Below are 18,755 nucleotides of genomic sequence, written 5' to 3'. Positions count from 1 at the left end.
TGTTTTGTCTTCATTATCTTCTTCTCCACCTTATATGTTTGTAGTGTTTCATATTTTATATTTTTATCTGCCAATTCTCTTCTTTTAGTTGTATCTTCCTTCATTGCTAATTCTTTTTCTATATTTACTATTTCCCTTTCCAGCTGCTCTGTTTCCTGATTATAGTCCTTCTTCATCTTGGTTATGTTAGAAATAGATGTACCTTTAAAGAAATTGCTTCAGACAAAAATTGAGAACAAAGAACATTTATTACAGCAACAATGCAAAGTTGGGTGCTTCCCCATACCCTGGGAATACACACATACACTGGGGCTCACCCAACTTTTATACAGTAAATTTCAGCATCAGAATACCCTCTCCCTTACATTCTTCTGCCCCCTGGATGGGTTTGGCAGAGGCAATCTTACCTGCCTACATGCAGTTTCAGTATACTTGGAGGACCAGGGGGTATCCTGTCGGTGTCTTCTTATGCCACTATTCCCATTGTCCTTATTCACATCCTAGCCCTTGTCCCCATTCACACCTTCCCGACTCTCAGGGCTACAGTCCCTTCATCTGCAGGGTTCGTTAATCTTGTCTAGGGTTTACTAGTTAAATATGCATACTTGAAAAATCTGTTGTATGGCTTACTAATTATATATGTATAACTTGCTAATACTATCTAAGGTCTTCTAATTATTTATGCAAGCCTTGCTAATTCTATCTGGGGCTTGGCGACCCTTATCTCATTCAGACTAACTCTACTTCTATTCTCAATTGTCTGTCCTTCTCTCCTTCATTCAGTGAACTTGCTGGCGTAGGAGATTCTTATCTTACTCAGACAGTGTCAGCTTCCTGCCTTCTAATATCCATGTCTCATGTTGTTTGCACTGGCTTCATTCATTTACTTATGTATCAATTTTATTTTCTTCATTTCTTTATGTTCATATTGCAATGTCAGTTTCTCTCATCTCTCACAATTACATAACTTATTATTTGCCCTCTAATGAACGCTTTCATTGCATCGCATAGTATAAACTTATCTTTCACTGATTCCGTATTTATTTCAAAATACATTTTAATTTGTCTTTCAATGAATTCTCTAAAATCCTGCCTTTTAAGTAGCATGGAGTTTAATCTCCATCTTTACATTCTTGGAGGGATGTCCTCTAGCTCTATTGTCAATATCAAGGGTGAATGGTCCGATAATATTCTAGCTTTATATTCTGTTTTTCTTACTCTATCTTGCATACGAGCTGATAACAAAAATAGGTCTATTCTTGAGTATGTTTTATGTCTACCCGAATAATATGAATATTCCTTTTCCTTTGGGTGTTGTTTCCTCCATATATCCAAAAGTTGCATTTTTTCCATCGATTTAATTATAAATTTGGTTACTTTGTTCTTTCTGTTAATTTTTTTCCCAGTTTTGTCCATATTTGAATCCAAATTAAGGTTGAAATCCCTTCCTATTAATATGTTCCCTTGCGTATCTGCTATCTTCAAAAAAATATCTTGCATAAACTTTTGATCTTCTTCGTTAGATTAATATACAATGAGTAGATTCCAAAACTCCGAATATATCTGACATTTTATCATTACATACCTCCCTGCTGGATCTATTATTTCTTCTTCTATTTTAATTGGCACATTTTTACTAATTAATATACTACTCCTCTTGCTTTTGAATTATATGACGCTGCTGTTACGTCCTACCCAATCTCTCTTTAATTTCTTGTGCTCCAATTCAGATAAATGTGTTTCTTGCACAAATGCTATATCATTTTTTTCTTTTTTCAGTAAATTTAGCAGTTTCTTCCTTTTGATTTGGTTATGTATTCTGTTAATATTTAAAGTCATATAGTTCAGCGTAGCCATTTCATACTTTGTTTATCTTCCCTTTCCGTTTCTCCATCATCACCTTAACTTCTTATCCATTTCTGCTTTCTTGTTTTGAACACTTTATAAGACAACATTTCTAAAACATCAAACATTTTCCTTATTCTCCTATTTAAAACTTCTTTAACCCCATTCTTCCCTCCCCCTCCTGAGTTGCCCTTTATCCCTTGTCGGGCAACCACATCTCCCCTCTCCATTTGGATTTGCGAATTCACTCGCAAACGTCAACTGATTTTGCAGTGACCGTAACTCCTCCCCACCCAGCCCCCCCCCGGTAAAGATTTCAATTTTCATATGTAACAAAGGTCACTCTTTTAATTCCCTCCTTATTCCCTCTATTCCCTTTCCCTCCCTTATTAATTCTTATCTATACTATATATTTTCCTCTAAATACGGATACATTCATGTATACACACACATACATACACATCTATATATATATAATATATATATAAAATATAATATATATATTATATATATAATATATAATATATATATAAAATATATAATATATTATATATATATAAATATATATACACACACACACATATACCCATATACACACATACATATAGTTCGTGGTCATTTTTACTCTCATTACATGTCTTCATCTCTCTGCTTGTTTTGTAGTTGTTCTGCAAATTTTCGTGCTTCCTCTGGATCCGAGAATAGTCTGTTTTGCTGCCGTGGAATAACTATTTTAAGTACTGCTGGGTACTTTAACATAAATTTATATCCTTTTTTCCATAAGATCGTTTTTGCTATATTGAACTCCTTCCTCTTCTTCAGGAGTTCAAAACTTGTGTCTGGATAGAAAAAAAAATGTTGACCTTTATATTCCAGTGGCTTTTTGTCTTCTCTTATTTTCTTCATTGCTTTCTCCAATATATTTTCCCTTGTTGTATATCTTAAGAATTTTACTAAAATGGATCTTGGTTTTTGCTGCAGTTGTGGTTTCGGGGCTAATGTGCCCTCTCTATTTCCATTTCTTCCTGTAATTCTGGTCTTCCTAGGACCCTGGGGATCCAATCTTTTATAAATTCTCTCATATTCTTGCCTTCTTCATCTTCCTTAAGGCCCACTATCTTTATATTATTTCTATTATTATAGTTTTCCATTATATCTATCTTCTGAGCTAACAGCTCATGTGCCTCTTTAACTTTTTTATTAGATTCTTCTAATTTCTTTTTTAAGTCCTCTACTTCCATTTCTACAATTATTTCTCGTTCTTCCATATTTTCCACTCTTTTTCCTATCTCTGATATGACCATTTCTATTTTATTCATTTTTTCTTCTGCATTCTTAATTCTTTTTATCTCATTAAATTATTGTAATTGCCATTCTTTCACTGATTCCATATGTTAGAAATTAAAGTACCTTTAAAGAAATTGCTCGAGACAAAAATTGAGAACAAAGAACATTTATTACTACAACAATGCAAAGTTGGGTGCTTCCCCTTACCCTGGGAATACACACACACACTGGGGCTCACCCAACTTTTATACAGTCAATTTCAGTATCAGAGTGCCCTCCCCCTTACATTCTTCTGCCCCCTGGATGGGTTTGGCAGAGGCAATCCTTCCTGCCTACGTGCAGTTTCAGTACACTTGGAGGACCAGGGGGTATCCTGTGGGTGCCCCATCATGTCATTGTCCTTATTCACACCTTCCTGATTCTCTGGGCTACAGTCTCTTGATATGCAGAGTTGACTCATCCTATCTAGGGTTGGCTAATTTCATATGTATAAATCTGTGTATGGTTAGCTAATTAGAAATGTATGACTTGGTACTTCTGTCCAGGGCTAGGAGACCCTTATCTGATCCAGACTACCTCAACTTCCTACATTCTATTGTACCTTACCATTCCTTATCTTAGTCCTATGGTCTTGTCACAAAGACTAGAAGATTCTTATGTTAATCGTGCTGACTCTGCTTTCCTGCATCCTAAGCCCCAAGCTTATCCTGTTTGAACTGGTTACAGCCATTTTACTGATGAACTTTAGTTCCTTCCATGTTCATAATTTTAGATCAATTTTCCCATCTCTCACAATCCTCACTTTTCTTTTAGATCAGTAATACTGATCTTTCACCATGATCAGTGTTACTGATCTTTGGCTACTAGTGTCAGTGTGACTGATCCCCCCCCCCCCTCCTCACTTTTCTTTTAGATCAGTAATACTGATCTTTCAAGTGTAAGGTGTAGTTTTACCCAGCTGGTCAATAACCGACTTGTAATATCTGTGTAAAGTTTTTTTAGGTAGGGGAGCACCATGAAGGTCAGAGTAGCGAGTCCAGCTGCATATTAGGGTTGCGAGTATCAGGCTCCAGTTCTCAGTAAAGAGATTAGTCCATCCCACATCAGTCCGAAGTTGTCACGTCTGAACATGGGCATGGGCAGATTCACGTTGAAACATTGAAGCAGTGTCACACGACTTTTGTAAGCATTGTCCTGACGAAGTCTGTGAGAGACGCTGCCTTCAGCAGCAACAAGTAGCAGTCTGTGAGAAACGCTGCCTTCAGCAGCGAACGAGTAGCAGTCTGTGAGAAACGCTGCCTTCAGCAGCGAACGAGTAGCAGTAGTCAGGCGGTTCCGTTGAATTGTGGCTAGTATCTGATGTCCTCTTCAGCCCCGAACCCTAGGGCTACTGTTAGAAATTAAAGTACCTTTAAAGAAATTGCTCGAGACAAAAATTGAGAACAAAGAACATTTATTACTACAACAATGCAAAGTTGGGTGCTTCCCCTTACCCTGGGAATACACACACATACTGGGGCTCACCCAACTTTTATACAGTCAATTTCAGTATCAGAATGCCCTCCCCCTTACATTCTTCTGCCCCCTGAATGGGTTTGGCATAGGTAATCCTTCCTGCCTACGTGCAGTTTCAGTACACTTGGAGGACCAGGGGGTATCCTGTGGGTGCCCCATCATGTCATTGTCCTTATTCACACCTTCCTGATTCTCTGGGCTACAGTCTCTTGATATGCAGAGTTGACTCATTCTATCTAGGGTTGGCTAATTTCATATGTATAAATCTGTGTATGGTTAGCTAATTAGAAATGTATGACTTGGTACTTCTGTCCAGGGCTAGGAGACCCTTATCTGATCCAGACTACCTCAACTTCCTACATTCTATTGTACCTTACCATTCCTTATCTTAGTCCTATGGTCTTGTCACAAAGACTAGAAGATTCTTATGTTAATCGTGCTGACTCTGCTTTCCTGCATCCTAAGCCCCAAGCTTATCCTGTTTGAACTGGTTACAGCCATTTTACTGATGAACTTTAGTTTCTTCCATGTTCATAATTTTAGATCAATTTTCCCATCTCTCACAATCCTCACTTTTCTTTTAGATCAGTAATACTGATCTTTCACCATGATCAGTGTTACTGATCTTTGGTTACTAGTGTCAGTGTGACTGATCCCCCCCCCCCCCCTCCTCACTTTTCTTTTAGATCAGTAATACTGATCTTTCAAGTGTAAGGTGTAGTTTTACCCAGCTGGTCAATAACCGAAATGTAACACCTGTGTAAAGTCTTTAGGTAGGGGAGCACCATGAAGGTCAGAGTAGCGAGTCCAGCTGCTTATTAGGGTTGTGAGTATCAGGCTCCAGTTCTCAGTAAAGAGTCTAGTCCATCCCACATCAGTCCGAAGTTGTCACGTCTGAACATGGGCATGGGCAGATTCACGTTGAAACATTGAAGCAGTGTCTTTGAACCACCCGACTTTTGTAAGCATTGTCCTGACGAAGTCTGTGAGAGACGCTGCCTTCAGCAGCGAACGAGTAGCAGTCTGTGAGAAACGCTGCCTTCAGCAGCGAACGAGTAGCAGTCTGTGAGAAACGCTGCCTTCAGCAGCGAACGAGTAGCGAGAGTCAGGCGGTTCCGTTGAATTGTGGCTAGTATCTGATGTCCTCTTCAGCCCCGAACCCTAGGGCCACCGATCTCCGAAGGCTGTTTGGAGCCTGATATTAAAGTGTCAAGCAGCTCACGTTGTTGGAAACTGGTGCTCCCCTTCACGGGGTGATGAAAAGAGACCAAGCTGGGGGGGGGATTGTTTCTTGTGATTTAACTGTGTGTTGCAGCTTGTCTGCTAACATTAGCATATGTATCATTGAACTTGTGAGTTGCAGCCTGTCTGTGTACATTAGCATATGTATTAACTCTCTCTCTCTCTGTTACATGTACAATCCTGACTACCATTCTGTCTGTGTTTGTCCAACCATGCCCTTTGTGCTATCGCTTCAAAACTCCTGTCTTTAATACCTGTGTAGGCTAAGATACAAATTAGATGTACTCCACTAAAGCTGTTCAGTTCCCCTGGTCCGTATTGGAATCCCTTGTTAACCCATATCCCATTATGACTATACATTAAATCTATGCCCTGTCTACATTCTAAAGGAGCACAATTGTAACCTCTGCTGCCCCTATTCCAGGGGGACTTAAAACATTAACGAACAATATTCCAAAAAATGAGTAAACAACAATGAAAGTAAAACCCATTGAAAGCAGCAAAAACAACAATAACTGAATAAACCACCATAAATGTAAAGCTCATTGAAAACAGCAATAAAATACAACAATAACTGAATAAACCACCATAACTGTAAAGCTCATTGAAAACAGCAATAAAATACAACAATAACTGAATAAACCACCATAACTGTAAAGCTCATTGAAAACAGCAATAAAATACAACAATAACTGAATAAACCACCATAACTGTAAAGCTCATTGAAAACAGCAATAAAATACAACAATAACCGAATAAACCATTAAAAAAAACGAATAAAATTGTAACATTACGGCACTTTGTCACGGCGCAGTGTAAGTTTCAGGTCTGATGGATGAGGAACTGCACGCCAGGTTGAGGTTTGAATCTGTGTGTCGTGATGTTGTGGTTCAGAAGCTGGTTTAATTCTTTGAATGTGGGTCCAGCCTTTCTCTCTTGTTCTTACTGCGGTGTCTGTAATTAAAAGTACACAGAAGGGACCATCCCAGGCAGGTTTTAGTTGATCCTCTTGCCATGATTTTACATAAACACAATCGCCAGGTTTTAATAAAATGAATAACAATCTGACTTTCCTTTGTGTTAGTGTAAAAAATGTAAAATGAAACACAAACCATATTTGCATGGGTTTTGAATATGTTAGACCTTATTAAAATGCAGTTGGAGCTGCTTGTCTGTATGGGGCACAACCCTCCAATTTGTTAGAGTGAGTACATAACAAGAGCCCCTGCAAGAGAACTTGAAACATATTCAACCTTTAGTTCTGCCTTAAGTAAAATGCCTTGTGCCACAGCTCACAGGAGCTGGCCTTATTTAAAACAGTCTGTAAAACAGGCACCAAAAAAAGTTAAAAGATGTTCTTATGAAGATTGCACACACAATAATTTAAGTACAGGCTAGTTTCTATTATATTCCACTTAAAAGTTCTGCTGCATGAATCCTGGAGCTTGTGGAGTCATTATTGAATCAAGAAATATTGGTACCATGCCAATCTCATTCTAACATGCCAATTTCTCCAGTCCTTAAGTCAAGATGTACTGAATAGCATCTGGTACAAGATCTGTGAGTTCTTAATGATATTATTCTTATGCACCCAATTGTTCTGAACTATGCCACCAATTTAAATCATATTCCACCTATTGCAGTACTCACACACCACCATAGACCAGTTCGCAGGTTTATTTCTCCATTAAGCTGAATCCACTCGCGCAGGGTTTACCTCCGTGATCATTTACAATGTAACTTCCGCACTACCGGATTTAAATATAAACCTGATGAATGGGGGAAAGTTATCATGAATTAAATAACAGCGGCAATACAGAGAAATTGTGCTGAGGCATTAATTTCACTCCAGAGGAAAATGCACCAGAGAAATGAATGATTAAACTTATAGGAATCCCCATAGGAATCCCCAGAGGTATCTTTATTCTCCAGAGGTGGGTGATCTTTAAACTCACGGACCTTGACTGCTGAATGTGTAGAAGAAATACCTCTAACTGCAAGACAAGAGCCTGAAGCCTCAATTTCAAGTGCCACAGTGCACTTAAAGGGACATGCACACTCCCCCTTCAACTGGCTGATCCAGCCACTTTACACATCAGATCCTTTCTTTATCTCACATACACTTAAAGTTAAGATGTATAGAACTCACCCTATTTGCGCAAACATTTCTCCCTGCAAATGTTATAACATCACTCAACTCTCAGGTACTCCCTGTGCAAAATCACATTTGAATACAATTTATTTCATAAATTGGAATTAACTGGTAGTTAAATTCGCTAATTCTACAGTATTGAAAAACGATCATTTATGACATTTAATTTTTAGCATGAATTTTAATCAATATTGGTCAGTGACTGAAGTGGGAAGTCGTGATTTATGAAATTATCTCTGGTCTCTACTCTCCCACTCCCTGCACTTCTCCCAACATTCAGGAGCTGGCACACAGTCCCTGCCTTTTCCATGTTACTCATCTACTATTACTTTAACTGCTTGCATCAAAATGTTAGCCTTTGCTTTCTGCTTATCCTCAGATGTCTGGACAAATGCTTTTTTGTGCTATCTGTAGAAGCTGGGTTATTCCCTGCTCATGCCAATTTTCTGTCTTTTATAATTTTCTTCTAATGTCTGGGGCTGAGTTGGTAACAAAACCTGTTAGTACCAATTGTTCCCCTGCTGGGGATTCTATGTCGAGACCCCCATATTGTATATATATTTGGTCCCAAAAATTGGTCTAACTGTTCGGCACATCCCTGGGGATCTTCTATCAGGGAGGTCAGTTCTTTCTTAAAGTTACACACTTCAGTACTGGTCAGGAGCACATTTACGAAACCGAGACCCTCTACCATGGGAACTTCCCGCAGTGGTGTCATCCAATTGGTTTCTGGCTTATTAGGTCTGGGTTCCTGCTCCCTGGGAAATGAATCAAAGGGTTCTGCCCTTTCTTCCTGAAGAGTCTCACGCTGTTCTGAATTAAAGTTACCTCTCTCTCCTGCCAACAGAGGTGGTAATCGAGTGCTTTGTGAGCAAGTTATCATACCACTCCTGCTCTCTTCTCTCTTCTCTAGTGGTGGGGGAGGTGGGGAAGGTGCAGAAGGGTAGGTTATAAGAGGGGAAGGAAAGATAGGAGCCGGCATAGGAGGAACATAAGGTGGAGGGAGGGAATGTAACACATCCCAACCCTGTGATTCAGGGACAAAAGGTTCCTCCTCTCTCTTATCCCTGAATTCTTTCTCATTCAAAACCAGCTGTTCAATGGATCCCTTGAGCCAGCAGGCTGCATATTCCCTGCTCTCAACATTGTCTTTCTGGTTTTGATAGAGCCATAGGTTCAAAGCTTTACACATCCATTCATCCTCGGATCCGAATTTTGGCCAGTACACGGAGCTCCCTTTAACCGGGTATTTAACCCATTCATTACAACAATACCTGACCATCGTCAGTTTGTCTTTACCACGGGTCTTTCCTGTGCCCCACTCAGATAACATCAACCCAAGCGGGCTGTACGTAGCTATCTGGTGGTCACGTCCTGTGTCAGGACTCTCATCTTTACTGCCCGCTATTCCTATGCTTAGGAACAAGTAAAATACTCTTACCGAGTTCTAGCAGTACTGCTCTAGCGCGCGTCCTCCCGTTGTTTGTTCTCAATGCCTCTTCTCGGATATCACTCGCTTCTTCCACTGACCAGCCACCCGTCGCCCGTGAGTCCAGCTGAATCAGCCGGGGTGCACCTACTCTCGTCGTCGGGGTACTCTGTCAGTGGAGGGAGTGTGATCCCGGACGATCCCCCATTTGTTAGAAATTAAAGTACCTTTAAAGAAATTGCTCGAGACAAAAATTGAGAACAAAGAACATTTATTACTACAACAATGCAAAGTTGGGTGCTTCCCCTTACCCTGGGAATACACACACATACTGGGGCTCACCCAACTTTTATACAGTCAATTTCAGTATCAGAATGCCCTCCCCCTTACATTCTTCTGCTCCCTGGATGGGTTTGCCTACGTGCAGTTTCAGTACACTTGGAGGACCAGGGGGTATCCTGTGGGTGCCCCATCATGTCATTGTCCTTATTCACACCTTCCTGATTCTCTGGGCTACAGTCTCTTGATATGCAGAGTTGACTCATCCTATCTTGGGTTGGCTAATTTCATATGTATAAATCTGTGCATGGTTAGCTAATTAGAAATGTATAACTTGGTACTTCTGTCCAGGGCTAGGAGACCCTTATCTGATCCAGACTACCTCAACTTCCTACATTCTATTGTACCTTACCATTCCTTATCTTAGTCCTATGGTCTTGTCACAAAGACTAGAAGATTCTTATGTTAATCGTGCTGACTCTGCTTTCCTGCATCCTAAGCCCCAAGCTTATCCTGTTTGAACTGGTTACAGCCATTTTACTGATGAACTTTAGTTTCTTCCATGTTCATAATTTTAGATCAATTTTCCCATCTCTCACACTACCGATCTCCGAAGGCTGTTTGGAGCCTGATATTAAAGTGTCAAGCAGCTCACGTTGTTGGAGACTGGTGCTCCCCTTCACGGGGTGATGAAAAGTGACCAAGCTGGGGGGGGATTGTTTCTTGTGATTTTACTGTGTGTTGCAGCTTGTCTGCTAACATTAGCATATATATCATTGAACTTGTGAGTTGCAGCCTGTCTGTGTACATTAGCATATGTATTAACTCTCTCTCTCTCTGTTACATGTACAATCCTGACTACCATTCTGTCTGTCTTTGTCCCACCATGTCCTTTGTGCTATCGCTTCAAAACTCCTGTCTTTAATACCTGTGTAGGCTAAGATACAAATTAGATGTACTCCACTAAAGCTGTTCAGTTCCCCTGGTCCGTATTGGAATCCCTTGTTAACCCATATCCCACTATGACTATACATTAAATCTATGCCCTGTCTACATTCTAAAGGAGCACAATTGTAACCTCTGCTGCCCCTATTCCAGGGGGACTTAAAACATTAACGAACAATATTCCAAAAAATGAGTAAAACAACAATGAAAGTAAAACCCATTGAAAGCAGCAATAAAATATAACAATAACTGAATAAACAACAATAAATGTAAAGCTCATTGAAAACAGCAATAAAATACAACAATAGCTGAATAAACCACAATAAATGTAAAGCTCATTGAAAACAGCAATAAAATACAACAATAACTGAATAAACCATTAAAGAAACGTAAAAAAATGTAACATTACGGCACTTTGTCACGGCGCAGTGTAAGTTTCAGGTCTGATGGATGAGGAACTGCACGCCAGGTTGAGGTTTGAATCTGTGTGTCATGATGTTGTGGTTCAGAAGCTGGTTTAATTCTTTGAATGTGGGTCCAGCCTTTCTCTCTTGTTCTTACTGCGGTGTCTGTAATTAAAAGTACACAGAAGGGACCATCCCAGGCAGGTTTTAGTTGATCCTCTTGCCATGATTTTACATAAACACAATCGCCAGGTTTTAATAAAATGAATAACAATCTGACTTTCCTTTGTGTTAGTGTAAAAAATGTAAAATGAAACACAAACCATATTTGCATGGGTTTTGAATATGTTAGACCTTATTAAAATGCAGTTGGAGCTGCTTGTCTGTATGGGGCACAACCCTCCAATTTGTTAGAGTACATAACAGACATTGTAGCACAAGAGCTCCAATTTGTTAGAGTACATAACAGACATTGTAGCACAAGAGCCTCTGCAAGAGAACTTGAAACATATTCAACCTTTAGTTCTGCCTTAAGTAAAATGCCTTGTGCCACAGCTCACAGGAGCTTGCCTTATTTAAAACAGTCTGTAAAACAGGCACCAAAAAAAGTTAAAAGATGTTCTTATGAAGATTGCACACACAATAATTTAAGTACAGGCTAGTTTCTATTATATTCCACTTAAAAGTTCTGCTGCATGAATCCTGGAGCTTGTGGAGTCATTATTGAATCAAGAAATATTGGTGCCATGCCAATCTCATTCTAACATGCCAATTTCTCCAGTCCTTAAGTCAAGATGTACTGAATAGCATCTGGTACAAGATCTGTGAGTTCTTAATGATATTATTATTCTTATGCACCCAATTGTTCTGAACTATGCCACCAATTTAAATCATATTCCACCTATTGCAGTACTCACACAGCACCATAGACCAGTTCGCAGGTTTATTTCTCCATTAAGCTGAATCCAGTTGCGCAGGGTTTACCTCCGTGATTATTTACAATGTAACTTCCGCACTACCGGATTTAAATATAAACCTGATGAATGGGGAAAGTTATCATGAATTAAATAACAGCGGCAATACAGAGAAATTGTGCTGAGGCATTAATTTCACTCCAGAGGAAAATGCACCAGAGAAATGATTAAACTTATAGGAATCCCCATAGGAATCCCCAGAGGTATCTTTATTCTCCAGAGGTGGGTGATCTTTAAACTCACGGACCTTGACTGCTGAATGTGTAGAAGAAATACCTCTAACTGCAAGACAAGAGCCTGAAGCCTCAATTTCAAGTGCCACAGTGCACTTAAAGGGACATGCACACTCCCGCTTCAACTGGCTGAACCAGCCACTTTACACATCAGATCCTTTCTTTATCTTACATACACTTAAAATAAGACGTGTAGAACTCACCCTATTTGCGCAAACATTTCTCCCTGCAAATGTTATAACATCACTCAACTCTCAGGTACTCCCTGTGCAAAATCACATTTGAATACAATTTATTTCATAAATTGGAATTAACTGGTAGTTAAATTCGCTAATTCTACAGTATTGAAAAACGATCATTTATGACATTTAAATTTTAGCATGAATTTTAATCAATATTGGTCAGTGACTGAAGTGGGAAGTCGTGATTTATGAAATTATCTCTGGTCTCTACTCTCCCACTCCCTGCACTTCTCCCAACATTCAGGAGCTGACACACAGTCCCTGCCTTTTCCATGTTACTCATCTACTATTACTTTAACTGCTTGCATCAAAATGTTAGCCTTTGCTTTCTGCTTATCCTCAGATGTCTGGACAAATGCTTTTTGTGTGATCTGTAGAAGCTGGGTTATTCCCTGCTCATGCCAATTTTCTGTCTTTTGTAATTTTCTCCTAATGTCTGGGGCTGAGTTGGTAACAAAACCAGTTAGTACCAATTGTTCCCCTGCTGGGGATTCTATGTCGAGACCCCCATATTGTATATATATTTGGTCCCAAAAATTGGTCTAACTGTTCGGCACATCCCTGGGAATCTTCTATCAGGGAGGTCAGTTCTTTCTTAAAGTTACGCACTTCAGTACTGGTCAGGGGCATATTTACGAAACCGAGACCCTCTCCCATGGGAACTTCCCACAGTGGTCTCATCCAGTTGGTTTCTTAGCTTATTAGGTCTGGGTTCCTGCTCCCTGGGAAATGAATCAAAGGGTTCTGCCCTTTCTTCCTGAAGAGTCTCACGCTGTTCTGAATTAAAGTTACCTCCCTCTCCTGTCAACAGAGGTGGTAATCGAGTGCTTTGTGAGCAAGTTATCATACCACTCCTGCTCTCTTCTCTCTTCTCTAGTGGTGGGGGAGGTGGGGAAGGTGCAGAAGGGTAGGTTATAGGAGGGGAAGGAAAGATAGGAGCCAGCATAGGAGGAACATAAGGTGGAGGGAGGGAATGTAACACATCCCAACCCTGTGATTCAGGGACAAAAGGTTCCTCCTCTCTCTTATCCCTGAATTCTTTCTCATTCAAAACCAGCTGTTCAATGGATCCCTTGAGCCAGCAGGCTGCATATTCCCTGCTCTCAACATTGTCTTTCTGGTTTTGATAGAGCCATAGGTTCAAAGCTTTACACATCCATTCATCCTCGGATCCGAATTTTGGCCAGTACACGGAGCTCCCTTTAACCGGGTATTTAACCCATTCAATACAACAATACCTGACCATTGTCAGTTTCTCTTTACCACGGGTCTTTCCTGTGCCCCACTCAGATAACATCAACCCAAGCGGGCTGTACGTAGCTATCTGGTGGTCACGTCCTGTGTCAGGACTCTCTTCTTTACTGCCCATTATTCCCATGCTTAGAAACAAGTAAAATACCTGACCATCGTCAGTTTCTCTTTACCACGGGTCTTTCCTGTGCCCCACTCAGATAACATCAACCCAAGCGGGCTGTACGTAGCTATCTGGTGGTCACGTCCTGTGTCAGGACTCTCCTCTTTACTGCCCGTTATTCCCATGCTTAGAAACAAGTAAAATACTCTTACCGAGTTCTAGTAGTACTGCTCTAGCGCGCTTCCTTCCGCCGTTTGTTCTCAATGCCTCTTCTCGGATATCACTCGCTTCTTCCACTGACCAGCCACCCGTCGCCCGTGAGTCCAGCTGAATCAGCCGGGGTGCACCTACTCTCGTCGTCGGGGTACTCTGTCAGTGGAGGGAGTGTGATCCCGGACGAGCCCCCATTTGTTAGAAATTAAAGTACCTTTAAAGAAATTGCTCGAGACAAAAATTGAGAACAAAGAACATTTATTACTACAACAATGCAAAGTTGGGTGCTTCCCCTTACCCTGGGAATACACACACACACTGGGGCTCACCCAACTTTTATACAGTCAATTTCAGTATCAGAGTGCCCTCCCCCTTACATTCTTCTGCCCCCTGGATGGGTTTGGCAGAGGCAATCCTTCCTGCCTACGTGCAGTTTCAGTACACTTGGAGGACCAGGGGGTATCCTGTGGGTGCCCCATCATGTCATTGTCCTTATTCACACCTTCCTGATTCTCTGGGCTACAGTCTCTTGATATGCAGAGTTGACTCATCCTATCTAGGGTTGGCTAATTTCATATGTATAAATCTGTGTATGGTTAGCTAATTAGAAATGTATGACTTGGTACTTCTGTCCAGGGCTAGGAGACCCTTATCTGATCCAGACTACCTCAACTTCCTACATTCTATTGTACCTTACCATTCCTTATCTTAGTCCTATGGTCTTGTCACAAAGACCAGAGGATTCTTATGTTAATCGTGCTGACTCTGCTTTCCTGCATCCTAAGCCCCAAGCTTATCCTGTTTGAACTGGTTACAGCCATTTTACTGATGAACTTTAGTTTCTTCCATGTTCATAATTTTAGATCAATTTTCCCATCTCTCACACATATATTCTTTAAAAAAAGATATATCCATTGTCTTGCCTTTCTCTTCTTCTTCCATTTCTTTCTGTTCTTCTTTCTTGTTGTCGTTATTTTCTGTGTTCTGCACCTGCTGCTGTGTTGCAGGTGTCTCTCAGCTGTGGAGATCGACTCCGCAGCTGTTCCCCCCTCCCGTCAGTGTGTTTTTTTTTCATGCGCATCTGCGCATTTTTACTCGGCTCTGTGAGCCATTTTTGTAGTCCCGAGCCCGGGACTTCCACTAACCTGAGGGAGCGGGCTTCTCTCTCCACGGCGGGCCTCCTCGGACAGGTAAGGCCTTCACCTTCTTCCGACGACTTTCTTCTTCTCTTCTTCCCGTTGTTTTCGACTTTTCTCTCTTAGCTGCCATTTTCTTCTCACCTTTATTTTTACTTTGTTGTACATTTTAATCTTGTACCTTTGTGTTTTGTGCGTTTTTTTTAACTTTTCGGGAGAGGGCTGGAATTCCCTGACCGGCCATTACTCCATCACGTGACTCCTAAAAGAAAGCAAACCTGAAGTTGTAGCACACTGTTTATGCTCTAAATCTTCAACACTCCAAAAATGTAGTTTCTTCTGTACTTGAGGTTTAATCTTTTTACCATTAATAGCCATAACAATTCCTTGATACTTTAAACTAAGTTTTTAAAAATTTAAACCTGAAAACAGAGTTAAAAACAGGTTCTTAAAAGTCTGGCCAGAGGTCGAGATTACATGTCTAGACTCTACGCCATCTTGCCACGCCCCCTTCTAACCCATTTATGATCTTCTATTACAGTCAACAACAGACATCGTATCCGTGAACTTAACAGGATCGAATCGCCGGATCAATAGAGCCCTCTCTGACTACAATTCCCTGTGTTCGACAAAGGGCTCAACAGCCAGTGTTCTGAGTTCCGCTCATGGGCCTTCCAGGGGAGTTGGCAATGCATCATGGATAAGGTGCTTGTTGGGCATTGAAGGCGATTCAGCGCCAGGAGCAGAACTCAATACCAGGTCTTGGATCGAAGGGCTTCCGTGGATCCGAGGTTTCCAACACCAAACTGGAGGACACCTCACCAGATCCCAGCCTCGTTGTTGATTTAACCCACTGTCCAGCTCTCCAGGAGTCTCCATTGGGCTGAACACATGCTGTGCGCCTTGGGATGGACTGAAATGATTTATCAACTGGTCATACCCTCAACCCCACAGCAATGAACCCATTTCAGGCCTCTATCTCCGGGAAGAACTTTAATGGCTTGAGTAAGTTAACTAAACACCGGCAGGTCCACACCAGAGAGAGGCCCTTTACCTGCACCAAGTGCGGCAAGAGTTTCACCCAGATCTCCCACCTGCTTAGACACCAGAGGTTCCACACTGGGGAGAGGCCATTCGTCTGCCCCGAGTGCGGGAAGGGCTTCACTGAGTCGTCCCACCTCCTGACCCACCAGCGGATCCACACTGGAGAGAGGCCATTCACCTGCCCTGAGTGCGGCAAGGGCTTCACCCAGACCTCCGACCTGAGGAGGCACCAGCGGGGCCACACCGGAGAGAGGCCGTTCATCTGCCCTGAGTGCAAAAAGGCCTTCATTAATAGGTCCAACCTTAAGATACACTGGCGGATGCACACCGGTGAAAAGCCCTTCACCTGCCCCGAGTGCGGCAAGGGATTCACCCAGACCTCCAACCTGCTGACCCACCAACGGAGCCACACCGGGGAAAAGCCGTTCGTCTGCCCTGAGTGCAAGAAGGCCTTCACCAGGTTGTCCAGCCTTGAGAAACATGGGCGGGTCCACACCGGGGAGAGACCCTTCACCTGCTCTGATTGCGGCAAGGGCTTCACGCAGACCTCCAACTTGCTGAGGCACCAGCGGGGTCACTCCGGGGCAAAGCCATTTGTCTGCCCCGAATGTGAGGAGGCCTTCACCAACAGGTCCAACCTTCAGATACACCGATGCACACCAGCGAGAGACCCTTCACCTGCCCCAAGTGCAACGAGGGATTCACCCAGACCTCCAACCTGCTGACCGATAAGCAGGTTCATACCAGGGAGTGGCCGTTCATCTGTTCCTAGTGACAAAAGTAGTTCGTCCATTCCTGCCACCTGCTGACCCACCAGTGAGAGCACACTGGGGATGGGCTGTTCAACTGCACTGAGTGCAGGAAGGGCTTCACGCAGTCCTCCTACCTGCTGGCCCACCAACGAGAACACATCAGGGAGAGGCCATTCATCTGCCCCGAGTGCAGGAAGGAGTTCACCTGGTTCTCCCACCTGGTGACCCATCAGCAGTTCCACAACGGGAAGAGGTTGTTCACCTGCTCTGAGTATGGGAAGAGCTTCACCCAGTTGTCCTGCCTGCTGATCCACCAGCGGGTCCACTCTGGGGAGATGTCATTCACCTGCTCCAAATGTGGGAAGAGGTTCACCCAGACCTCCCACCTGCTGATCACCAGGGAGAACATACCAGCGAGAGGCCATTAATCTGCTCTGAGTGCGGGAAGGGCTTCATCTAGACCTCAAAACTCCTGCCCCACCAGTGGTTCCACATTGGGGAGCTTCCATTTACCTGCTCCGAGTGTGAGAAGGGGTTCACCCAGTCGATCAGCCTGGTGAAACACCAGCAAGTTCATACATAAAGTTTGCAGAGAGTGGAAACATTTAAACATCACTCACTCAAACACCAGGAGGGACTGGAGTCTTGTGGTTATTGAGGCAACAAATTAAAACAGGTTTTAGTGTTGACAATTTGCAGTTTATTTCAGGTTCGTTTATTTTCACATGTACAAAGGTGCAGTGAGGAAGTTTGTTTTGGAGCAGTCCAGCTAGACATCCCGTACATAGTCCAGCAAATAAGTCACAGTGCAGAAGTGTAGTTACAGGGACAGATCCGTTGGTAAAGGTAAAAGCAGCAGGTACGAGGATCATTCAGGAGTCTGATAACGGGGGAAGGAACTGTCCTTGAATCTGGTGGAGGGTGATCCACACTGGGAATTTTCTCCATGGGGAGGAGGGTAGAGGGATTGTGACTGGGGAGGGGTGGGTCTTTTAATATGTTGGTTGCTTTCCCAAGATTCTCTCCGTCAATGTTAGTGACTCCGATTATATATTTTTAAACGTTAACAATGCAACACAGTTGAAGGTTCTCCAGCACATGAACCCCATGCTCCCCAATTAAATCCCCAATCATGGGTGATCGTGCAGACTCTACAGTCAGGACTGGATTCGATCCTGGGTTGTTGGTGCTATAATAATGTTTCACTAACTGTGCCACCCAATTACAGGAATTGAATTTCATATCCTGGATCTGGACCAAATAAAGCAGCTGTTTGAAAACTGTGTCTCATCCCCTTTTATCTCTGTAATACACTCAATGTAGATACAAAGCCAAGGTCATTCAGTCCAGCTGGGGCATCCTGGTATCTCCTGTCTTGTTCGTGTTTCTGCTCCATACCAGCCCCCAAACCCCTCACCCTGCTGGAATAATTTTCATTTTTTTTCTCCTCTCTGTGTTCACTGAGCTTCCACTTCTAGACAGCTGCACTGTTCACCTCAAGGCAAGAAACAAGAGCAGAAGTCGGCCATCCGGCCTGTCGAGGCTGTTTTGCCAGTCAATAAGATCATGGCTGTGGGCTCAGCTCCACTTACCTGCCCATTCCCTACAACCCTTAATTCCCCTAAACTGTTGAAAATATTTAAGACACAGATGAACAGACATTTAAAAAGGCAATCTACACTGCTCCATTTTAGGGAGAATTCTGAAGA

General features: G+C 42.2%; 1 pseudogene; it reads left to right on the top strand.

Annotated features, from left to right (window-relative positions):
• LOC138761539 (zinc finger protein 271-like) overlaps positions 1–18,326 on the top strand; it is a 48,019-nt pseudogene extending 29,693 nt beyond the window's left edge.
• Positions 18,327–18,755: the final 429 nt, after the last annotated feature.

The sequence above is a fragment of the Narcine bancroftii genome, chromosome 4 (genome assembly GCF_036971445.1).
Source record: "Narcine bancroftii isolate sNarBan1 chromosome 4, sNarBan1.hap1, whole genome shotgun sequence".
Classification (NCBI taxonomy): Eukaryota; Metazoa; Chordata; class Chondrichthyes; order Torpediniformes; family Narcinidae; genus Narcine; species Narcine bancroftii.
Note: the sequence above shows the minus strand (reverse complement) of the source record. Positions and strands in the feature narration are given on the sequence as shown.